General features: G+C 36.3%; 1 protein-coding gene across 15 annotated transcripts in view; it reads right to left on the reverse strand.

Moving 5' to 3' along the window:
- The window catches only part of CYRIA (CYFIP related Rac1 interactor A), an 82,322-nt gene that overhangs the window by 26,668 nt on the left and 29,245 nt on the right, over nucleotides 1–26,409 (reverse strand). For 9 of the 15 annotated variants that reach the window (XM_026674292.2, XM_026674294.2, XM_087946880.1 and 6 more), the window contains 2 exons: nucleotides 11,231–11,281; nucleotides 8,604–8,639 (listed from right to left, as the gene is read on the reverse strand). The gene's annotated coding sequence lies outside the window, so the exon portion shown is untranslated. The remainder of the gene's footprint in view (nucleotides 1–8,603; nucleotides 8,640–11,230; nucleotides 11,282–26,409) is intronic. The other 6 variants (XM_087946951.1, XM_087946930.1, XM_087946892.1 and 3 more) reach the window with 2 other exon arrangements.

The raw sequence follows: 26,409 nt of genomic DNA on the forward strand, positions 1-26,409 counted from the left end.
TTATGGCCTGAAGTCAGCAATAAAACACTTTCAAGGAGATGTTCAACTAAGAAGTAATAAGAATAGGAAGAAGGCTGTTTTCAAAGTCAGAGAAGCCAGGAAAGCAAAATAAATATAGTTTACAAACTAAAATAGACAACATGAACAGATCTTTACAACAGAGGCAGGAAAGTTCAGAGAATCCAGAAACCCAGGTTCATGACAAGGCAGGGGGACTGAACAATAGAACCAAGGTGTTTATTGGGTATAGCATTATCAATGCATCAGTGGTGGGATTCAAAAAAATGTTACTACAGGTTCTGTGGACGTGGTTTGGTGGATGTGGCATGGCTTAGTGGGCATGGCTTGGTGGGCATGGCTTGGTGGGCGTGGCAGAGGAAGGATACTGCAAAATCTCCATTCCCACCCCACTCCTTGGGGAAGGTTACTGCAAAATCCCATTCCCTCTCCACCCCACTAACCTGCTTTCCAGCTCTGTTTTCCTGTGCAGGGCAACAAAAGAAGACCCAGCCGGTCATCTGGGACTTGGGAGGCAGAGAATAGATGGGGGCGGGGTCAGTCAGAGGTGGTATTTGCCGGTTCTCCAAACTACTCAAAGTTTCCGCTACCTGTTCTCTAGAACTGGTCAGAACCTGCTGAATACCACCTCTGGAATGCATTGTCTATCTGATTTCTTACTAGGGCTGAGATAGAGTGACTGGCCCAATCCAGCTGGCTTCTCTAGGCCTGACTAGAAGCTATGGTCTCTATGGTTTCTAGCCTGATACCTTTAACCACTATACAAAACTGGCTCTCAATCCCTACATATACAAAACCTTAAAGCAGGTTGATGCAGTTCTTGGTAGTAAATGAACCTTTAGGAGAACATATGGTCTTGAGCAGCCTCATGATCATTTCAAGAACCTTCTTTCTTTCGGGCGTGGGAGGGAGAAGAATATATTCTCTTCATCAAGATGAACTGTTAAATTATCTATAATTGTGCTTGAGTCAGCACCTTGTTCCAATCTGTGATGCCTCCTGAGTCTCTGTTTCTTTTTTCCCCCCTTTGTGGCAGGAATCCATCAGGGGAACCATAACAGAAAAGTATATGCTAGCAAGCTCATTAAGAAATTATTTACAAGGCCAACAAAGCATGTTCTCTACCTCAAATAAGGTTTTTAATGAATTAACATAGCACAAGAGAAAATGGAAGCACAGTCCCCACACTCAGCAAAATATTTAAAGAAAAATTGAGTGAATAAAAGTGAAATAAATGGAAACAAGTAGCTTTAACTGCTACTTCATGCAGTTTGTGTCAGCCCTGCGAGCTGAATCAGACCAAAAAAAAAAATCAATTCAACAAAAAAATCTAAAACTGTGTTTTTTGTTTTTTTTTTTGGGGGGGGGAGGGAGATTAGCTATAATAGTAGACTCTTGCAAATCTGATTGTCCGGTAACTCTATCTGCCTGAGTTATTGCTGAATGTTATCTCATTTCTCTGGATTTAAAATATGTTTCAGTCACTTTTGCTTAGATAATGCCTCTTGAATATTTCAACCAAGGTAATCTTCCTTACTCTCTATAGTTCACACCTTATCACATTTGCTTATCACTCGGAGTTTAATGGGGCCTTTTCCCAAGTAAAGGTGTACAGAATTGCAGCTTTAAATATACATCTTGATTCCAAAATGGTACTTGGAAACCAACATCAACTACATAGAAATTTAGTTGATTTAGCAAATTTAGTTTGTGAGTATATTTGTCTGTGTCAGCTTCTTTTTTAAAATAGAGAAAACACCGACTTGTTTCTCACAGACAGCTAGAGGAAAGCAATAGATATCTACATTAAGCAGGAAAATATAGTATTGTCCAATGCATGATTCTTTTTATAATTAATAGCAAACAGATGATGGAATTAATAAGCAAATATTTATTCTGGCTAAACCAATAGAAATTCCTGAGTAAGTCATCTAAACAAAGACTTAAAATTAACTAGTCCCGTTAATCAATTTAGGACAAAATTTCTTATTGTAACTTGAAACAGGAATCAATCCCCTAAAAAGCAAGTAATTGCTACCTCAGCAATTAGAAAAGCAAAATCAAATTCCAGCAGCTGATTAAAAATACCGTCAAATACGATAAGGAAATATTCCAACCTATACAGTATGCAGAACAGTATTCTTAAAGATGGCTTATTTAATAGGAAGCAACTAGAAACTAAAAATAGTCCAGTAGTAAAAAGCTTTACATTAAGATCTTATTAAGACAATTATGTTGTACAAAGTTTGTTCTAAAGTGGTTAGTTTTAAGCCATAACAAATCTGCATGGTGATTAATCACACAGAGACAACCTTCATAGTAAATATCACTTGCTCCTTTCATAATATTAAAGTAGCATGTGATTAAAGTGATCTATTATTCAAAGAAAACAGACATTGGTCAATGATATGAGCAAAGTTAAACATATGCACAGAAGTGGACATTGTGCCGATGTTTGGACAACCCTGCAGTGCTACACAGTGGATTTCCTGTGAAGGAGACATTTAAAACTCACAGACCAGTCTATAGACATTTGCTCATTCAACATGGCTTCACAGGAAGGAAGAATTTTTAAAAAGCGACTAACAGAAAATCAGAATGGATTTTGTTAGTGACAGAGTGCCCTCTGCTGTTGGACTTTAGGAATAAAAGGAAAATTTCTTTCTCCCTTCGTCTGTTTTTCTATGGCTGTTACTCTGATTTGGTCCAATTAAACATTTAATTCCTCTGTACATTCACCAGGTACATAAATACAAATTTAAATTTAAAAATTGGTGAGTAACATCAGTTTCAAACATCAGAGTACATTTTAAAACATCAGACTATGCTCACATGATAGTGATTATAGGGTAGATATCTATCATACAGTTCTACATGAATTTTACTCAAAAGTAAATCCCAGGATTTATTATTATTTGTAGGAACTATGGGCTGCCAAAACAATTCCTTTGGTCCTCATGTATTTCTCACTCACGCATCATACTAAGTCATGGATTTTTAACTGCACCTTATGAAAAGCACCTGTAAGCCAAGGTTCACCCAACAGACCAGGGCTGTCAAACTCCCAGCCCACAAGCCAGATGTGTCACGTGCTGGCCACTCCCTTGCCTGGTTTAGCGGGGGGGGGGGAGGGAAAAGGAGGGGAAGTCCCGATACATCATATGACGCCATAGTGATGACGTGAATTTGACACCCCTGCAACAGACTAAACCAAAATCAGGTAGTTTAATCACCTACTTTGTTTCCTCTGCCCTGACTTTTTGTAAGTTTCAATATATGAAGTATTTTACAGGGTTTCTATATGACAAAATCTTCCAAAAAAACTGGATGAGATTTAAAAAATGGCAGATCATCAAAATAATGAAAATTAAGCTCCATACATAGTGAAGGAATTTGGAGGGACATTGTTACAGATTATTATCTTTCCATTTTCAATGTAGGATGGAATAGATTTAAGTGACATAAGGCATGTCCAAATCCTACTCCAGGTCCACAAATGGAGCTAACTAGTTAACTATGAATGCATTTTTGTTAAGTGCCACTTGTCAACCAAGCCACTATGATTTACAACTATGTCTTATGATGTCTTAAATCTTGTATGTATATCAGGCTGCTGTATCTTACTCAACATTCCATGGTTAAAACATTGTAAAGTACACCGGATGAACAAGTCATCAAGTACAATACAACTTATTTTGGGTAAAGCTTATAAATACAATGATATAATGTCCTTGTTAATTTGTGTAATTTAAGATGGAAAGCTAAGTGAGGGGTTACATATAATATAATCAATTGTGTTTCTTAGTAAGTTTGTAACAGTAAGTAATTCTTCAAATTCTCCTTAATTCCAGACAATTTTTTTGATATGGTTAGGAAGAGAAACAGGTAAAAGACTGATCAATACATCTCCACGTGTACTTTTTTAAAAAAGAGAATATTCTAGATTTTGGATTACCATAGGAGGGATCAAGGTGACAAGGGTTATGTAGTTGATTTTGGGCTAGTTAGCGTTGTTCGGTGTAACACTTCTCAAAGGATTGGTGTGGTGAGAATAAAATAAGAAAATACCCTCAAGTGTGCTACACTCAACTTGCAAAAAAAAGTGGTAATTAAGAAACAACGTAAACATAAGAATTATCCATTCATTACTGAATCTGTTCAACTCACAAAAAAATCTAATTAAATTAACAACTGTGTTTAAATTAAAATTTCATAATGATGACCAATAATTTATTAAAATTTAAAAGGCCAATTTCCTCGACATAAAAGTAAGCCAAATCCCAAATCAATTTCAAAGCCTTATTGTTGCTGGGAAAAGCATGTCATTAAAAGATTTGACCACTAAGTGGCAATCTTAGCTTGTGCCAAAGTAAAAACAAATATAAAATCTTCCCCACCCACTCCAGCGCATTGCAGATACCTGATCTTAGAACAAAAATGTAGGTGGCAACTCAGACCACCAATATCATCATAGATAAAGGATGGAATTTATGATATGCTATAATAAAAATGAAAGATCAGCAGGAATAGATTTTTTTAAAAAAAAAATCTTGTCAATAGGAATAAAGGATGAAAAAAACAAGGCAAGGAAATCCTGGTGAGACTGGCTTTCAGGAATACTTCCCAACCCTTTTACCAGCAGCGGCCATAGGAAACCCCTGTATTTTCTTTTGTGTCGTAATATGGGATGGGGGGAGGTTATGCATGTGTGCTTTCACATCTTCTCCAAGGGACTAATCAGTGTCTAATCATCTGTACATACTGTTGTATATGTTTGTCTGGAACAGTATAATCAATGTGGGTTCCTTTCGTTTGTGTGCATGTGGGGATGTGTGTTTATGTATTTGCTGCACCCCATTTTGTGTTGTCTTTGTCAATATGTGCCCTGAAGGCAAAGGATCAGCTGTTTAGGAATGTGGTTCTTATTCTTTCTAAAACTTATCCTGAGTTAATTCATAATCAGTATTTTGTTATAAATATCTTAGAACAGGGGTGTCAAACTCAATTTCATTGAGGGCCGCGTCAGGGTTGTGTTTGATCTTGGGGAGCCGGGATGGGGTCACTCATGTTGGAGGTGCCTGTGGCAGCCCAAGCACTCTGCCAGTGAAAATGAGCTCCTGAGCTCCATTTTTGGCTGCAGAGGCCTCCTGCAACTCTCTGCCAGTGAAAACGGAACTCGGGAGAGCTGTCTGCAGCCCTCCCATGCTCCTTTTTCGGCTGCAGTGGCCTCCTTTCAAGAAGAGATTGGACTGCCATTTGTCAGAAATGGTGTAGGGTCTCCCGCTTGGGCGGGGGGTTGGACTAGATGACCTACAAGGTCCCTTCCAACTCTGATTATCTGTCATCCTGTAATCCTCTGCCAGTAAAAATGGAGCTCAGGAGGGCTGCCCACAACCCTCCCTAACTCTGTTTTCGCTGACAGAGGACAGAGACAGTCCTTCGCTGTTTCCAGGGTAGCCCTGTGGACCAGATCTAAGCACCGTGGGTCAGATCCAGCCTCAGGCCTATCTTATAAGAACCATGTTGGTTCAGCCAAATGCATATTTATTCCAGCACGTTGTTCCAGAAATCATCAAGATTCAGATGAATTGGGTAAATCCACACAAAGAAGACATGGATATAATAGCACCCTTTTGCCTGATTTCCCTAGTAATGTATTAACTGTGCCTTATGGGCAAAATATGAGATGTAAATAATAAAAGTAAGACATATTTCTTCTGATACTGGAAAAAAATACACAGTCATCATTTGTAGTAGCCACAATTAATTTATGAAAATCAAACTTTGTTTAAAGCCACCCAACTTGATAACTATTATATTTTAGAGTAAATTATAAAATCCCATCTTCTTTTATTGGTTATGGAGCTTCAATCGTTCATCTTTAATCAGTGACTCAGACTCTAGTTATTATGTAAGAGAGATTCCCTTTCTCCACATTTTCTGCACCATGCATGAATTTAAATATTCCATAAAAATGTATTTATTGCAGTGCAAACTATTATAAAAACAAGAGAGCATGCATAAATATATCTTTCTACGATTAAAAGTAGTATTATTCTACGATTAAGGAAAAAAGAGTACATCAAAACATATAAGCTTCACATGACTTTATGGTTTAATGATTGTTTCATATAAACTGATTTATTTTAGCAACATGTTTCCCTAAGTATTTTATTGTGCTTTACTATGTCCTGCCAATTTTGCAAGTGGGTGGTATAGAACATTGGCAGCTGTTACATACAAGTTGGGTTGACAAAATCAGAAATGAGGAGGTTATAAGCCACCTGGAAAACCCAAGGGAAATCATCAAAACCATAACAAAGCAAAAGTTAGAATATTTCGGACATGTGATGCGACACCCAGAAAAATACGTCATACTTCACTTAATCCTCCAAAGAAAGATTTAAGGCAAACAAGGTCCAGGCATAAGAACAGTATCATGGCTCCAAAATCTAAGGGACTGGTTTGGACAAAACTCAACAGCACTTTTTCGTGTGGCTGTTAATAAAAATTGGATCGCCAACATGATCACCAACGTCCGATTATGGATATGGCACAAGAAGAAGATAATCCAATGATTCAAAAAATGTATCTGTCCTCCCTAAAAACTCAAATTCTGAACTCTCTTTTCCCAGCCTGCAATATCATAACAATAAAACAATCCCTTAATAAATGCAGTTTGTAGAATTTAGAACCTTGATTAGATACTTCAATAATAATGGCAGGATAACCACTTCCTTAAATTCACAGAATAGCTGATAACTGTTTCCACTTTTCTCTCTAACCAAATTGACAGGGACACACATTCTTGCTTTTCATTTTGTATTATACTTCCAAAAGAAATATGTTGCACTAACCTAGATTAAAAACTATAATTAAGGACTATTAAGCAATCAAATCTAAGTAATGCAAATCACTCTATACCCCCAACTCACTTGATTATTGACCAAACAGAAAAGTTACCTTATTTCTTTAAGGGGAAAGTAATCTAATCCCTGGATCATTTGCCTTGCACTTATTTACAATATCCTTGTAATACTCTATCGTATTAGTTCAAATCTGGTCACACTTCTGATTTATGCAGAATAATTAGGATACTATACATTTCCGATGTCTTCCCTAATCTTCAATATGAATGTGTTAATTGCTTTTTTTCTTGACATAAATTGACATTTATTGGGGGATGAGCATAAAGCCTTAAGATGGTTTTCTTGATTGATAATAACAGCGTCTAAGATGCCTTGCTTCAATATTTATGTTTTAATGCATATACTGACCTGCAGTTGAGTGTCTATTTCCTATCAAATCAGTGTAAGTATAATTTATGTAAATGAACCCTGAAACCTTATGTTTGCATTGGTTAGGAAGAGAAAACAGGATATTGACACAAGAAAGAATAATACACGATTGGGAAAGTATTAATGCTACCCATTTTTCTGTTTATTTTATATTCATGTGGTTTTTTTTCCTCTCTGGGAAACCGAAGAGTTTTATTATCTTTATCAATAGGTTTATTTCTTTCATAGCATGCTAACTATACAGGATTTCAATAATGTCAGGTACAGACTTTTGTTAATAACACAATCTAGCTTTCCAATAAGATATTTATGAGCAAATAATTTGAGATAAAACCTATCTAACACAACATATAAATTATTAAGTAAATATTGGATTAGGATAATTAAATAAAGTCATGCTGAAGTCAATTCAATTACCTGAAATTGATAATTCAGTCAGTTCCTTTTTAGGCATCTGGTTCACATGGATACGTCAATAATTTACTTTAGAAATCTTGATTTAGAAATGCTTTATTGTGTGAAGGTTATATCATGTTAAACTATTATTTTTGATACATTTTAGCCTATTTTGGAAAAATCAATGCAGGTAATCCTCGTTTAGCAACCACAATTGGGACAGTTGTTAAGTGAAGTAGTCACTAACTGAAACCACAACTGTGCTTATGATCTTTACTTCCATGTTTCCTTTGCTTTATGAAGGTTGTTTGGGGATTGATCATAAAGTTATTTTTTCATTACTGTAGTAACTGCAAATAGTTGCTAAATGAGACAGTCACTAACTGAGAACTATCAATAATCCAAGAAATGTATATATTTCAGATAGCACAATTTAGGAATTCATTTTGAAAATGTATCTTGTACAAAAATGTCAGGTATAAACAACTAATACTAGAAACCAACATGTTTCACATTAGCTCTGGAAGTTTTGAATGTGTCAGCAGTAATTTAAGAACACTGAAGTTGCATATTTTGTTAAAATATACACTTTCCATTATTTAATTAGCTAATGATCTAAAATAAGCAGTTTTGATATTATATGTTTCAGCAGGTGTATAACTAAAGTGCTAATACATTAAGAAAATTTGAAGAGATCAGGGATCACAGCTAAAGACATATTCATTAATATGTATATATGAAGATTCCATTAATTTCAGAGAGAACCACATAGGGACAGGACCTAAATTTTTTGAATTGGGGTGTACATAAATAAAACAGACTAGATTTAAAAAAAATAAAAATAATATGCAGTTTACACTGATGTACTTGATACAATGACTATTTTCTTACCTGATAATGTATTTCTTTTAAATCAAGTTCTCCAATCTGTAAAAACAGAATTGTATAATCAATTACACCTCATAAGTAATGGTAATATGTACACGGACATAGACAAACCTTGTTCAAACATTTTCTTTGCCTTCACATTTTGTATGTGTTTTTATTGGGCCATCAAAAGTCTTGTTTACTATCAATATAGTTCAACATTCATAATCTTTTTTTAGATTGCATGAAGATATGCATAACAGAGAAAGAAGCATTTACCAACAGACCCAAAATATTACATGGATGTGTCTACATTTAGAAGAAACTAGACAATAAAGGATTTGCTTTGGCCAAGCCATGCATGCAAATGCATTGGAGAAGTCAATGATGTTAGGAATGGTTCGTGGATCAAGAAGAAGGGGCCAAGCAAGGAACTCGCTGGCTTGATACCTTCAAAACTGATACTAAGATGAACATCCAACAACTGAAAGAAGCTGGGCTTCACAGGGTAGCATGGAGAACACTTGCCTATAAAGTCGCCAAGACTGGGACACCACTGAATGGTTAAAACTAAGACAATAAAGGGTCATCATTTAGAGATATTTCTTTGTTTAAATAGAGAAACAGAATGACCAAGAACAAAGAAGCAGTGAGAGTGGGATCAACTTCCAATTTCTTGCGGGCTTGACCATGGCTGATCACCCTGCATCAGCCAGTGGAAGAGGTCTACCTCTTCCTCTGGAGGTCCAGAGCAGGACTGGTCTACTGGTTCTCCAGGCGACAGAACAGCAGCATTGAAGTGACCACAAATTTGCCACATTTCAATCCCACAGGAGCCATGTGTCCTGGATTTTGAACCCATTCCATAAGTTAGCCCATTTGAGGTATCTTGATTCGAAAAAAATGTTGCCTTATGATGCACTGTTTCACCCAGTTAAAAGTTACTAGCACAAGTCATAATTGAGCGCCTGAATAAGCCACAACTGGTTGGATACAAACACCACAGTAAACCAGACAACAATAAACCACAGTCACCAGAATGCACCCAGTGAACTAAAGCTCAAGTCAACTAAACCGATTAGGGCTCAGTGCAAGGCATGAGCCAGATCACAGTATGTCACTTTAAAAATCCATTGCTACAACAAAAATTAAAAGAAATAATCAAGACAGAATGGCACATTACGCTTAAGAAATAAGCCTACTGGGTTTAATAGGATGGATTGTAAAACTAACAAATTCAAACCCTGGCACTTCTCATAATTCTTCATCTTTAACTCAATAAGTGTCATGATGTTTTTATACCAGCATCACTATCACTTCCCAAAATATAAATAGTTCCAAAAGAGGAAGGGCAAATTTCTGTATTGATACTACCCTAATTATATCCTGTAGGTCAGCATTTACTACAGAGGAAGTATACACATTCAGTAAGACTAGTTAGAAAATAGGGGAACTCTAGAAGTACACCAATGAGGAAATTGATGTAGCATTAAAAACTCCATGTTTTCAAATCATTATATGCATTTTTAAAAATCATTATATGCATTTTTAAAAACATTTCAACTACTAATATTTAAATTTAAAAACAAGGAACCAGCAATATCTTAGCATCACATACATCTGTTGATCCTGAATCAAAGTTTCTACAGATACATTATATTAAATAAAGTATGTCACACTAAAGATATGGTGTAAATCAAACAAATTAGTTAAAAATAAAATGTATAATGCATCCAGATTGTTAATGATGGGTAGTGTAATGTTTTCGTATTTGGTTTCCTACATCCATTTTAAAAGAGACCATCTGTCACAAACATTTATAACATACTCTTTAACAATAAAAAAGGAATGCAAAAAAAGGGTCTTCAGTATATCTAATGGGCCTGACTGCAGAATGAATAACTGAATGAATGATCAGGTTTCAGCAATTATTTAGGACTATATGAATGAATGATCGAATCAAAAGGGAATTTAAAGATCAGTTACCTTAATAACCTTTCCTTAATGATTCAAATGATAAAATTAGGAAGGTTTAAAAAATACATCAGTTAAACTGGGGCAGGAAGGAACCCTATGGCCTCCAGATTTTTAGACTTCTGTATCTCCAGATACCGAAGTCACACTATCTCAGGTATTTTTATCTGGAGCTGATGAGAAACTGAAAATTACAGACATCTAGGTGGTTGCTGATCTCCAATTATTTCACCCTCTATCCCAGTGGAGATCTGTTCACTGGTATGTTAGTACCTACTAGGTTTCTTGCACTTGATAGCTATCTAGCAGGAACTTTTCCAGGCAATTTCTGAGAATGGGATATAATTAAATGGAAGAAGAAAAAACTCTATAATCAATCTATCTATCTATCTATCTATCTATCTATCTATCTATCTATCTATAACACATGCCTCAAAAATTTAAAAAAAGGTAAAATGAATACTTGAAGTCGGTAAATCTGAGAAGCATTTTTACTAATTTGCCTTTTGATAAAGGAGTATTTAATGTTTGGATAAATTTACCAAAGCAGCTATTTGTGTGAGTACTCATATTAAACCAAAACAGTTATAGCTACACTACTGGTATTTTTTCAGGAAAAATAGTTTAATAAAAAAGTACCTCCCTCCCAAAGAATATATTAAACTTTGTAAACTCACCTGTTTAAAAATTCTCCAATTCTTCCTGGAGATCTGAGAAGAAAATGAAACCTGCAAATTTAAATTCAGAATGTTAATTTATTGTAATTAATTGGTTTAAGGAAATGCACTAGAAAAAAGGTAGACTACATAATATACATGCTGATAAATATCAGCAAGTGTTTAGTATTTGGAAGTCTTCCATCGATGTATAAGCTGATTAAGACACTGGGAACATTCCCTTCTATACAAATTATCTCATTTAGTGTTCTTGTAGTTTGGTATTACATTTAAAACATTCTTCCTGTGTCATTCTTAAAACTTTCTAGCGAACTTCCTTCTCTTTTCCCATATTAAATATACACTAAGAAAGTATTTTTTGAAATACAGAACAAGGATTATAGATGGGTTATTTCCAGTCAAAGCCTCAACCACTAAGCTCAAACATGTTCCGATAACTTGGTCATTTCTTGCTCATCACCCGTGATTCAGCTACAGTATTGCTGGCTGTTCTCAGAATCACACAGACAAGGTAGAAAGACCAGATTTATTTGATGTCTTGTTGAGTAAAGCTTAACCCAAATAAAGAAAAACAAGGGCCTTTCAGATCATTATAACTATAAGAACAACAAACCAGGGCACTTTCCAGGTAAAACTGAACTCCAATGTTTAAAACATCCCAGCAGGGGTACATTAGCATCATATTGCCACCTTCCTCCTCCTCCTCCTCCTCCTCCTCCTCCTCTTCCTGCCCCTCCTTATTCCACCCAGCTACAAATGACTCAGGGTGCTTCACAGATAGACAACATTAAAAGGAATAAACCATATAATAATAAACAAGATGACAAATCCGACAGGAACAAAAACAAAACCACACAACTTTTAAAGGGGCTTTCAGTTACCCTCACCAAAGGCCCAGGCAAGAACTGGTTCTTCAATGCTCTTCAAAAAACCAGCAGGATGGGGGACCACTAGGCTCTCATGGGAAGCCTCATTCAGAGAAGGCAGGCATTGTGACAGAGGGCTGCTTCCACGGCCCCAACAAATGGCATTGTTTAATCGAAGGCATCTAGAATGGGTCAAACCCACCCCGGATTGAACCAGCTGGGCAGATATGATGGGGGATAAGCACCATCCTGAATCACACTCAGAAGTAAAATGGCAGTGAGTGCAGCTAATAGGCAGGAGTCTTACATGGCTATGAGACATGCTCATCACTGCCTTCCCTGCTGCATTCTGTACCAGAGTAGTCTTCCAGGGCAGTCTCTTTACAGTGCATTGCAGCAGTCAAGCCATGACTTATTTATCTAGGAATAAACGTATTTTTGCCTCTTATCCAATAAGTAGTTTTAAAATGCAAAGTTATTTTACATACAGTGAGAATAAGACAGTTGAAACAGGTCCAAAACCAAGAATAACATGTGAGTCTTCCAGGATCAGCTTCTCAAATGTTTGCCAGACTAAGTCCTCTATTCCACTATCTGCATATACTCTGTAAATATTAGGGAGGGAGGGGTCATCTTCATCCTTCCTCTCACTGGTAAGATACAGACTGAGTTGCTTCTCACTCCTCTGGAATACATCTTTCCCTCCTGGAAATCCACCTCTATATTCCATTATACTGACCTTCCTAAGGTAGTAGAGAAATGTCTCAAATTCAGGGTCAACCTCCAATTAAGTCAACCCATTACTTTTGTGGACTTCCTCAAGAATATTTTAATCATTTAAATACAGTGGCAATTACTTGTTCTTCTAGATGATCCAAATCTGCATCTTATGTGATTTAATTTCTGACAGCATGCAAAGTTGTTCATGCTAGTGAATATCAATTAGACAAAAGGTATACTGAGTCTCCACCTTGTGTAGAAGTAGTATTTTGCTTGGCATTCCTAGAACGCTCTGGATCTAGACAGGTTAATTCCACGACCCTTCTTTGAGCTTAGAACAAACATGGAGCTACTTCACAACTGTCTTCTATTAGGTACCTGTGAGGAGATATAACCCTGATGAATAAACTCCATGCACCTAATGTTTTGCATTATATAATTTGGCAGAATTATTACACTGACCTATCCCAGTTAATATCTATATTCACTATAATTCCTAATACCTTTCTTAAACTGACATTATTTTTATTAAATGCCCACTTTCAACCAGCAAAAGTCTTCCAACAAGTTTTTCTCCCAAGCCAAATATAAACTATTGTGATTGTTGCCCAAGAATTACTTGAGCTACTTTCAAAAACTGTTTTTATATAAACAGCAATTCCTTATGTTATAACAAAATTCAAAGTCCTTGTTTCAGAGGCAATTGACAGAGTATAGTATTAAGGTCAATCACAAAAGAAAGAAGATGCAAATTTCAAATTTGTTCAGGTACTTCAAAATTCAAGATGTATATGATAAGTTTTTAGTTCTTGGCTTACAAAAATGATAAATTGCAACCATGTAATACTTAAGTGACAGTGAGGTAATGAACAAATCCACTTAACTGTATTTTCTAAATGGACAATTCAGAACCTGTACCACAGCAGTCAACTATGTTTTCTGAGGAAAAAGCTTAATGTACATGCCAAGTTTGAGCAATCATACTTTACAATTTAACTCAAGGCAATACACAACTGCTGCTCTGGAAGTTTCCTGCTGTGAAAGAAAACGAAGTCATTACTGCCCCTGCCAACCAAAACGGAGGGAGGGGAGTCTTAACAGCACAGTCAAAAACAATTTACAATATGACTAAGATGAAATATTCCAAAATAAAATGACTAGGCCCCAAACAAATTTCCAATAATATTTTGTTTGTCCTCAATTGTTATTCTCTCTCTTCTTTTCAAAATGGCGCATTAAATAGAAACAAATGATGTCCATCAGGAAATATGGGTCAGCTAGCCTTTCTGCCCTTCTCTTACTGATCTTAACTTGCTGTAGGAATATTATAACATTAACTCCAATATTGCAAATTGTTGTTTTCAAGATGGAGCCTGGATACTCTAGCACCGTGCCCCCCGCCAGCCAATTGTTGGGTATCTGCTGCGCATGCATGGGGGGAGACGCGTGCGTGGGCTCTGTGCGTGTATGCACAGAGGCATGCGATGTGCGGGGGTTGCGCATGCATGTACAGAGGCGTGCGGTGCAGGGGAATTGTGCACGCATGTGCAGAGGTGCGCAGTGCAAGCGCAGGTGGTCGTGTGTGCATGCACAGAGGAATGCGGTGCAGGGGGGTTGCATGCACATGTGCGGGGGCGGGGGATTCACGCACGCATTGCATCATGAGTGCAGGCACACGAGTGCGTGCACACGAGCACATTTTTGGCACACAACGTGGAAAAGGTTAGCTATCACTGCTCTAGCAATCCTAGTTCATTCAATATCTGATGATGAGTAAGACATAGAATTTTAAGCTTGTCTTAACATTCTCTTTACTCTGCAGATGAATAAACACTTCTTATATATAGAAGCTAGGCGAAGATATAATGTACTTAAATGTTCTCCCTTAACCTTTCTGAATATCTCCAGATGCAAATGGGATCACCTAAGAATGCACAATAAATTCCCTATCTTAATTCTTTTTTCATATTAAGTAAAAGTTGTTTTTTTTTTAATCACCTGCTGATTTTTTATGGCTCAGAAGCCAAGGATGGGCCTGCTTAGTATTTGAATGGCAGTCTTCCAAAAATATTTGGCTTGTAGACTACACAGAGAAGTTTAAGACACCATCTTGGAAGAAAGCAATGACAAACCATGCCACAGAATCACCATGTTTGACCTAAGGGAGACTGAAAAGTTAAGTTTGGCTTCAATTTGTTTATTGTGATGAAGGTTTTTCTCTGGCCAAACAGCAACTCCTATAGGATGGATTACAGATATGTTAACGTAAAAATTAGCAAGTTGTCTGCCTCTCAATTTTAAATGAGAATTCTTTGGAATTCACATGGGATCACAGGATGTAGGTATCTTGGCAATTGCATAAAAATGTGTTAAAAACAACAAAGTGTTTCTTTGACTCTGTGTTAATGTGAAGTGCAGAATGGATTCCATTCAAGCCCTCTGGCTGTGTACTCACCACCAGATGCAATCAAACATAACAGCAAGACAATAAAAACATATTAGTGGTCAATACTATTGTGCTGCTGGGCTAAACAACCTTGGCAGTCATCTTATTTCTCAATTCAGTTAAAATTTCAGGATAAAACTTTTCCAGGTTTTTTTTTTTAAGGAAGGACCCTAGTTTTTATATATTTTTATATTTATCTTCCCTTCTACTTTCACTATAGAATAACTCAAACAGCATAGCTAGTAGAAAATTACATTTCAGATATACCTGATGTATGACTAGAACTGACAGCCATGCAGTTAATCTCTTGTCAGGATAATTAATAACATTTCCTGGAAATTAGCGCTCTGAGAGAATCAGGACAGGTTGCCCCTATGACTAAGATGTACAAGCTGGAAGGCAACGTAATCTTTGTAAGTCTTAGCATAATTTCATATAAGAATGAAATTGGAGAACTACTAAATTATGATACTTCATCATATGGTTAGAAATAGGAACATAATCATGGGCTAGAAGAGGGCTTGGGGGTCTTATAGGCCAACTTCCTATCCAAAATAGTAGTTTCTTATTCCATCATAGATAATGATTATCCAATCTTTTCTTTAAAAATCTACATTGATGGAGCACCTACAGCTCTATGTTCTTCCAAGAACTAAAGGCTAGTCAGAATTATTAATCCACTGTTGATCATCAAATACACAGCAGAAAATAATATTTTGAAGTCCAGGAAAACACCTAGACAAGCAAACTGAATGTTTATTGTTGTAAATAGCAGCTTTTAAAAAATCAAGACGCCTAAGATTGAAGAAATGCTGAAATAATTGCATTTTTCTTGGCCTACCACAATAATAAAATCTGAATCTAGTACAGTATGCATAGTTCTCATATAAGCAGCATTAAGCTGAAAACAGTTAAAACTAATGATTTCATTATGAAATAAAAACTGTAAAAGATACGTTTAAAACTATAGATTATAATTAAAAAAAAAAAACTGAAGACAAACCTCAGTGAAACAGATCCTGTATTTTAGGAACTCCTAAAATTAATTGTGCAGACTTTGACTCTTAACATCTCTGCTCAAAACCTCAGCACCTCATCTTCTCAAGATAAACAGTGTTTTGATCTTATGTGTATGTGGGGGGGATCACAAATCACACTGCAGTGTTCTTTTCCTTTTATGGACAAAAAGCGGAAGAAAAGCAATTCAGTTCAGTAAAATGCTCATTTCAGGCATTCACTTAAAAATGTGCAAGCTGTAATGCAAGTGTCCCTTTCTCCCTTGATGAAAATGGACACAGCCTAAATAAATAAATAACTAAATAAATAAGCAAGCAAACAAACACCACTTATGTCTTAAATATTTGGTGAGTTAGATGTTGTTCCTGAGGGCATAAATGCATTCAATACATTAGTTTTCATAATGGTTTAAGTGTGGCTCATGGTTTTATCAGTAGTATTTGACTCATTTTTAAAACAGATTAAGCTGAACAGAAGAGTACCAAAAATGCACATATGCATTAGTTGCTAGTTACAATTTTTACAGATGTCCTACATATAATGTCTCCCTCTGTCAACATGCTAAATGCTGCCTTTGATTTTTAAAAAGCATCTTAACACAACTGGGGGAAAAAAGCTGAAAAGCTAATTAAAAACCCATTATTAGTCATCTTATGCAAGTATCAGGAATATTATACAGGCAATTTCCTCAGTGGCTTGAAGGATCTTGTTATGTCCTGGTTAGATGGCCTAATTTAGATCATATGAAATTGAATGTGACAGTATTCATATGGCACCAGAGAGGGTTTTTTCCTCTGGAGAAGAAAATATTTTTCTAATTATTTTACTTGATTAAAAAAAAAAAAAGAACTACATCCATTTAATACTGCTGACCACCAGCTGCCAGCAGTTCGGCAGTTTGAGTCTCATCACCTCAAGATTGACTCTAACTTTCACCCTTCCGAGGTCAGGTCGGTAAAATGAGGACCCAGATTGCTGGGGTCAATTGGCTGACTCTGTAAGACCACTTAGAGAGGGCTGTAAAGCACTGTGAAGCGGTATATAAGTCTATTGCTATCAGAGTTAAAAAGTCAGGGTGGAACAACAGGCCATCACCTAAGCACTTGAAGAAGAAACAAGGCCCATAAAGCCTGTTAACAAATAAAGAAGGGAAAATTGTGCACTGCAACTAATCCGTATCTTTAGTCTCCGTATCACACCAGCACTATTGTGGCTGGATAAACTAGTCCTACACAAAACAGATGATGGAGAAGAAATTCAAAATTTTATAGAAATGTCAGATATATCAAAATATAAGAGAATTAAAACATCCATCACCTTGGATGTCTTGGTAATAAATAATATAGTCCAACACATCTGGAGGGCAATAAATTGGAAATGACATCTATATGAAGTTTAGGTTTAAAAAAATGCAGTGTTTTCATATAATGTTGAAAAATGTACATATTATTATTGAACTGTATTCTTTACTTCTAGCAGATCAAAGAAGAAATAATTGTGTTCTCTCTGCTTATGAGAGACACAATTAAGGTCCTTTGGTCCACGGTTGGCTACTTCTGAGGAATCATAACTTTCTAAATGACTGTGGAAAGCAATTCAGTGATACTGTAGCCAAAAACTGTCCCCTTTGGGTCACATTTTAATTGTGTACATGGGAATGGTGGTTTCTCAGGGATGAAGTGCTCCTTTCTCACTCTTAAATCCCAAATTTCCCACTACTAAATGTCAACCATCTTGCCACTGAATTTTGCCACAATTTCAGAGTGTTTGTGGTCCACAAATAGGGTAGTTGGAAAGATCATGTACGGTTTATGAGCTGCCCATCACTCAGTTTCACAGCCAGCACAGATTCAAATGAGAGTTTCTAAACCAAAGTCAACACTTCAGTTCTCCAGTTTGCTTTGGACATTGATGAGATTGAAAAACAAAACTATGTGGCTCTTGAGAAGAGGTCAGTTTAGCGGGACACTAATGTGTAAACTTAACTCAAATGCTAAAACTTACTGTCACCAGTTAGACATGGTATTATTGTGTGTTTAGATTGAAATTATAACCAAATGCAAAACTATTAGCTTCAGGTTGATATCCATTCATTCAATTTCTATAAGCACCCATTTCGGTCAATGACTCTGGGCAGCTTACAATTCAAAAAAATTATTTATTTATATTTTGCATTCCTAAACTGCCCATTTCTCTCAAAGAGATGTTGCAATACTAAAAATACTAAAAACATTTTAAAACGGTAAAAACACTAAAAACATCCAAACATTCATAGGAGCAAGATATTGGCCAGTAAGCAATACAGCCAGGAAATGGGGCCCTTGACCTATTCAGCACTCCAGGTTGCTGAAGGCCTTATGAAAAGCAAACGGTCTGGGGCCATTCTAATCTCCAAAGATAAATTACATATCCAATATTGAATACGTACATAAAACAGATACATACGTACACAGGAAAAAGTATTGAAATATCCAAGTTTGGAATATTAAGAGACCAAATTTTTAAGAAAAAAATTGTACTTATGACTGAAGTCTAAAGTTAAATCATCAGACAATCTTGTTCTATGTATTATGGACTCAACAATGATTTTAAAAAGATGGATATCAATTTTTTTGGCATTGGCATTGTAATTTGAGATTTCTCTGACTTATATTATTAAGTCAGGTTTCTGTGTGGCTCTTTTTTGTTTTCAAGTGATTACATCTGGTAACATAACTCTGAGAAAAGCCACAGCAGTTAGTAAATGAGATGCTCAATTATACTCCAAAATATGCAATTTTATGAAGAACTGGCTGTATTGAGTCCGAAAGTTGGCACAGAGAATTATCCTACATAAGTCAAAATGAATCAACACTTGTTGACATATTAAAGAACGGATTCAAAATGTGTGTTCCCTCTTGAACTTTAACATTTCTTAATATTATAAAATGAGATGATGAAACAGGATGTTTCTATGTGGCTTAGATTTAATAAAATGATAACAGAATCAAGCTAATTCTATATTAATATTATAAGAACCAGTTGGATGTTAAGGCAGAGATGTTGAACTTTAGTCCTGTCTTAAGCACAAGGCCAGCTGGGTGACTTTGAACCAATCACTCTCTCTTAGCCTTGGGGAAAAGGAAATAGCAATCCATATCCAAAATGTTGCCAAAAAACTGCAGGGACTCATTATCAAGTATAATTTTCCCTCTGATTGTATTACTACTATTGTTTTTATCTTTATGGACTTTATGGACTTTTTACAATAATTATATATTTCTGTGCATAAAATGAATAACTATAGGTAGGCGTATAAACACAGAGAATAAGTTCTGTTTGATTCAGTTAGTTGTGAGATAGTTTTCAAACACCCATCATTGTCATTCTCCAACTACTCAGAGCAATTTGATGATGATCTATGATCATCTTCACTTTTGCTGCCTTGAAATTTTAAGAACAAAGAGCAAAGGTGGTAGAAGCTCAGGAACCAGCAGGAGGGGTAAAGCAAGACTCCTTGTATGAAGAAATATCTCAAAAATAATACAAACAAACAAACCAAAGCATCACCCCTCAGCAAAAATAAGCTGATCTAGAAATAAACCAGCTCAGTTTTTCAAAATTACCGACACCATGGGAATACAGAGTTGCTTTTGAAGTGGCACAGAATCTCTCTGTAGAAGTGGCTTTAGTACTGGATAAAGATGCAGATGAAGAACTTATAGTTACCCAAAACAAATCTTAATCTACCTAAACTTGCTAGTGTATGAAAAAAATAAGAAACTGCTCATTTAACTGCTATTTTGTATTTGTTTGAATTATGCTATATAATTTAGAAATCTTATTTTATCTAATTTCCACGTCTACTATAAGTTTTCACCCCATCTGGAATTGTCTACTAACTTTTATGAAACTGTACTTTCCATGACTGGCATAATGCCATAACAACATTTTTCAGATTTTCTTCCTGTTATTACTTGCAGAATACAGCAAACTTAAGATATCCATAACAAACACATCCAGTAGTTTGTGGATTCACTTGTGCTACCTTTCCCCTTATATAAAGGAATAATACAAAAATCTTCCAACTGCCAAGCATAGATTTATAGTAATTCTTTTTCATTCTGATTTCTTTTCTTCCACCTCCAGTTTTTTTCCAAATTTTATTATTGAGATCATCCACAAAATGGCCATTCCCACATTCAGAATCTCTGATCTCGCTTGTACCCTTCTCAAATTCTCTTAATCAGTCATAAAAATCAAATCTATCAAGTTTATAGTCTTTGCCACGTGTGAATGGGTTTACACTTAAACCACGTTCAAAGTAGATCTTTTTCAATGCAGTTACTAATTACCATTTTCAACACAATCACTTTTTCTGTACTCTTTTGTCTCAGTCCTAGTCATCTATTCATGTCATTTAGCAGAATAATTTTCCCAGATATTATTAAGTCAAACCCTTGTAAAATATATCCCCAGTCATATCTAGTTATTCCATAATCAGCCTTGAAATGAGGTGCAGTGGTTAGAGTGCAGTATTGCAGGCTAACTCTATCCACAGCTTAGAGTTCGATTCTGATCAGCTCAAGATTGACTGAAGCTTCCATCTTTCCAAGGTCAGTAAAATGAGGACCCAGATTGTAGGGGGCATTATACAGATGTTGTAAACTGTTTAGAGAGGCCTGTAAAACACTACGAAGTGCTATATAAGTCCAATTGTTCTTGCTATTGATTCCTGCTTTCAGTCACAGCATTATAGCCTAGGCTACTCCAGTTCATTTGCTGATGTATACCATGTTCCTCACAAAATTAGGCCGGGCCTTATTTTTTTTTTGACCCCTGAAAAACGATCGAAGTGGCTGGTGACTGCATTGGGGAGCTTCCATCACCCGAAAGAGACTGCCCTAAAGGCGAGGGGACACGGGTAGCCACGCCATGCCCTGAAGCGGCTGGGGACTCTGCCTTCAGGGAGCTTCTATCAGCTATCAGGGTTGTTGAGGTAATTCCCCGTTAGGAGAATGAGCGCATACAGGGAGACGTATAGAGAGTAGTGTTGGAATAATACACACAGAGCACACAGATACACTGTACGGTAAATGTAGGTTTTTACTTCCAGAAAGGTTTAAGCAAAGTCCAAAATAAGCAATCCAAAGTCATTCACAAGTTAAATCAGTCAGTTTTCAATCCAGGGATAATTCAATAACAAAGTCCAGTGTCAAAAACAGTTCAGTAACAGACTTACATTAAATCCAGTAATACCAGTCAATTAGAAGAAATGGAGGAACAGCAATACTTTCCAACAGAAGGAAACAGAGATGGAGACACACTCTCTTCCGAGATTAAGACTAAACAACCCAGGTTTCTGGCTCCATCTTATGGCCATTTGAGAAACCACACCCAACTACAGTTTTGCATTTTCTTAAAGATACAGTTTTAAAATGTCTATCCTGGTTTATATATTTCTAACCCAAATACCTGTTAGGTGACTTATATTCCTAACAGGGGTGTTCTAGCATAGGCTACCTGCAGGGCACTCCTAAAGGCAAGTTTTCTCCCCATCCCCCCCACCCTTCCCCCCCATTTCTCTTCACCTCGTGTAGTTCTAACGAACGATGTGAGAAATGGCGGGGAAACGCATGGTTTAAATAGGTCTAAATTTTGGGGGCAGGGCTTAATTTCACCTCATGCCTAGAAATCATGCTGGGCCTTCCTATTGGTGGAGGCCGTACTGTTGCAGAAACATGGTATTTCAGATCAATCATTCATAATTAAAATTACATTTCCACTTCTAGGCATGCATTCATCAATTCTATCTCACAAAATCAGATCATCTTTCTTCAATTTCATTACGCATTTCCCCTTTTTCTTAGTTTCACAGGCACCAAGAAATCAAATTTTCTTTCATTTAGTAATCCATAATCATTAAATTGTTCTTACATTCTGAATTGCAAACATCTATAGCTGCAGTCATCACGAAATAGGCCATAAAGATTGAACTTCACCCACCATACAACATGGTTTTAATCAACTGCAACTTTCACCTAATGCTTTTTAATAAGATAAAATAGAGACTAGATGCAAGAATCATATACACTATGATAAAACCATTTTTAAATAAAAAGTAACAAAAATAATACAAAGGTTAATGCAGTTTTATTATTTTAGTTATTCTTATAAAATGTAAAAAACAGAGTAACTAGCAGCATAGAACAAAGTCACAGAACTAATGCATTAATTAAAAGCTTTCCAAAATAAAAGCATAAAGCAGTGAGACAGAGGATTTATACATTCCTCAAGACAGAATGTTTCAACAGAATCACCCAAAGAAGGTTCATCTGTTAGAGTACTGAAGTTTTTCTGGAAACTGGACAATAAAGAGGAAGTTAATCCAACCTACACACTAGATAAATAGATAAAAGAGAGCTAACATGGAAGTCTCAAACCGTTAGAAGGCTTTTCCTAGCAGGATTAGCAGCTAGTTATCACAGATTCCTAATCAACATGCCCAAAACTAAATTAAGGTAAAGGTAAATGTTGAGGTATTCCCCATTAGAATGAGTGCACTGAGGGGATTTCCGGTTTGTCGGCTTTGCGGCGGTAGGGATTCGCGAAGCTGCGCGATCCCTGCCGCGCTAGCGTTTTTGGGGCTCCGACCGAAGGGTGCGAGCAAGGCTGCCCTGCAGGGCAGCTGAAGGTAGGGGATCCGGGAAAGGGTTTGGGGTGCTGCAGACCCCCTCCCTAGCCGGCAGAACCTCCTTTTACCAAGACGGTGCAGCGGCGGTCCGTAATGCCGCCACAAAGAAGCCGGCAGCTGGGCAAGTATGCGCTGGAGGAAGAGGAGAAAGTTTTTAAAAGTGAAAGTTTTCTTGGTTGACCCAGGGACTCTAAGATATATTTAATTTAATTCCTGAAAATGATGGCTTTTTGGATGATTCTTTCCACAAGAGGAAATAAGCGGCAATTCTGAGGTGCTGAAAGGAAAGTTTACTCTCCCCCGACGGAATTAATAAATGGATATTGAGAAACCTGTTTTTTTTCAGGTAAAACTAGCTTTTTGGGATAAGTCGGAAGGGAGAGGACAAAAAATATATTTATCTGGTTGGATTTTGTTGGAGGAGATGCCTTAAGGATTTGAAAACAGAAATAAAATCTTAATAAGGCTTCAAAACACAGATTTGAACTTTCTTTTTCCTTTGTCTGATACTACCCCTGGAAGAGAAAGGGGGAATTTTGGCTTGGATTGGATTGATTGAGGATTGTGGACTTTGGGGTTGTCTTGTTTTTCTTTTGGAATATTTTGGTTGGTGTGAGAAGAAAGAGGGAAAAAGAAAGAAAAGATCTATAATGGCTTTTTCTTTGGAGGAACTGAGGGATGAATATGAGCAAACAAAAGCAGCCTGTAAAGATGGTATGGAAAAAGCTTTTCTTTTTTAAAATGGCGTTGGTTAACTATGAACAGACAATACAGATGGAAGCTGAAGAACAACAAGAAAGAAGATGAAGGCGCCATCTTCAATGAATCCCAAAATTCATCTAAGAAAGAAGGAAGGAAGGAAGCGAGGAAAATGAAGGACTTAAGATCTAAAAAAACATTTAAGAAAGAGAAAAATATGATGCAAAATAAATACAATGATAGCAAACAAGAGAAAAAGGGAATACAACAGAGAAGGGATGCCGGCAAGACAGAGGTTAGAAGAAGGGGGGTAGGAAGATTTGGTGGGGGAAGAAAGAAAGGGGAAAGACGGAGAAAAGCCACAAAGTTTTAAAATTAGATGGGAAAAGAGGAATCCTTTTTAGGGATAATGGGTAAAGCATAAATTTTTTTAAAAAAAGATTCTGCAAGGTACACAAGATGGTACTGTAACATCCGTATTAGAAATAGAAAATTAGAATGGCTTAAGAGTTAATAAGAAATTAAAATGTTGAAATGTTTAATAATGATTGATTTTTAAAATGTAATAAAATATTGAAGGGAAAGGCAATGAGAATGCTATAAGATTTATTATTTAGATTTATTATTTAACTACGTATTTAGGAGGATATTATGTATTTAAACATTTTTGATTTTTTACTCTGTTTTTATTGTTACTAAAAGTAAAAATTAGTAGATAGAATGTACCAAGCAGAATCAAATTGGGTATTAGGTGTTATTTTAAATGTTAATTTAATTAATTTAGGGAGAGGATAGAAAGGCATCATACTCTGATTAGAGATTTCAGGAGAAATTCTTTTTTTTTATTATTATTATAAGGAATGAGATAGAGGGATAATAAAGGATGGGCAAAAGATACAAATATAATGATTTAAATTAAGATGGATTGAATAAGAGTGAATTATGAAGAGTGAAATGTATGGAGAAGTTTATATGGAAGATACAGAATGGTAAATAAAATAAGTAATGATCTGTAAGATGAGCATGAATATAATTAAAGCCCATATAAAGAGAGGTACCTGGGGCCAAGTTACTTTACTAAAAGATTTTTTATATGTATGTTTGTGTTTGTTTATGTCTTTGAGAGTATTGGTGAAACCTTGTAGAAACATAGAAAGAGAGTGATGATAATCAAGTCAGAAAGAAATAGATGAAATAATATAGAAATGTATTGTATAAGATAAGGTTTTATCTGACTTGTTAAATCTATAATGGAAAAAGGTTCAAATATGTAATGGTTGATGATGATCTGTTTGTTTTTTGAAATTAATAAAACTTGCTTTAAAAAAAAAAAAGAATGAGTGCACTGAGGGAAACGTAGTGAGAGTGATGTTGAATAACGCACAACCAGCATACAGATACACTGAATAGTAAAATGTAAGTTTTACTTCCAGTAAATGGGTAAACAAAGTCTAACAAACAGTCCAAATCATACACGGTTAAAGCAGTTAGTATTCTAAATAATCAGTCCAGGGATAATCCAAAAGCAAAGTCCAGTATCATAAACAAAGTTCAGTAAACGAAGTTTGCTAACAGTTGCAAGACTCACAGCAATCCACGCAGAACAACGATCAGGCAAAAAGGCAATACAGGAAATGCAAGAAGAGAGAAACCAGGTTTCTGGCTCCATCTTATGGCCATTGGAGGAACCTCAGCCAATCACAATTACAGCATTCTCTTAAAGATACAACAGTCTTAAATTACTATTCTGGTTAATATATTGCCAACCCAACTGTTAGGTGACTATCATTCCTAACATTAAAGATTTCCTCTTTGCAGTTGGGTCTGGTTCTAGGGGATGGTGCTCATCTCTGTTTCTTAGCGGATGGAGCCAGAATTGACCAGATATTTCCATGGTCATGTGGCCAGCATGTCTATACACCAAGGAGCATGGAACACTGTTATCTTCTCACTGAAGTAATACCTATTTATCTACTTGCATTTGCATGCTTTCGAACTGCTGGGTGGGCAGGAGCTGGGATTAGTAACATGAGCTCACCCTGTTGCATGGTGCTTGGGTCTCGAACCCGGGCTGCCAGCTTTTCAGCTGACAACGTCTTTAACCACCAAGCCAATAACAGAGTTGAAAGGGACCTTGGAGGTCTTCTAGTCCAACCTCCTGTTCAGGCAGGAAACCCTATACTATTTCAAACAAATGGTCATCCAATCTTGAACTGGAGCACCCACAACTTCTGGAGGCAAGTTGTTCCACAGATTAATTGTTCAAATTGTCAGGAAATTTCTCCTCAGTTCTAGTTTGCTTCTCTCCTTGATTAGTTTTCATCCATTGCTTCTTGTCCTGCCTTCAGGTGCTTTGGAGAATAGGTTGACTCTACCCTCTTCTTTGTGGCATCCCCTTAGATATTGGAACACTGTCTCCCCTAGTCCTTCTTCTCATTAGACTAGACATACCCAATTTCTGTAACTGTTCTTCATACGTTTTTAGTGTCCAGATTCCCTAATCATCTCTGTTGCTCTTTTTTTGCAATCTTTTCAGAGTCTACATTTTTTTATATCATACCAAAGCTGGATTCAACATTTTCATTTTAGTCTTACCAAGGCATTATAAAGTGGTACTAACACTTCATGTGATCTTGATTCTACCCGTCTGTTAATGCAGCTTAGGACTACAGTGGCTTTTTTGGTAGCTGCAGCACACTGCTGGCTCATATTTAAGCAATTGTCCACTAGGACTCCAAGATCTCTTTCTCAGTTACTG

The sequence above is a fragment of the Notechis scutatus genome, chromosome 1 (genome assembly GCF_049901735.1).
Source record: "Notechis scutatus isolate UNSWTSFEM ecotype Mainland chromosome 1, rNotScu1.2, whole genome shotgun sequence".
NCBI lineage: Eukaryota > Metazoa > Chordata > Lepidosauria > Squamata > Elapidae > Notechis > Notechis scutatus.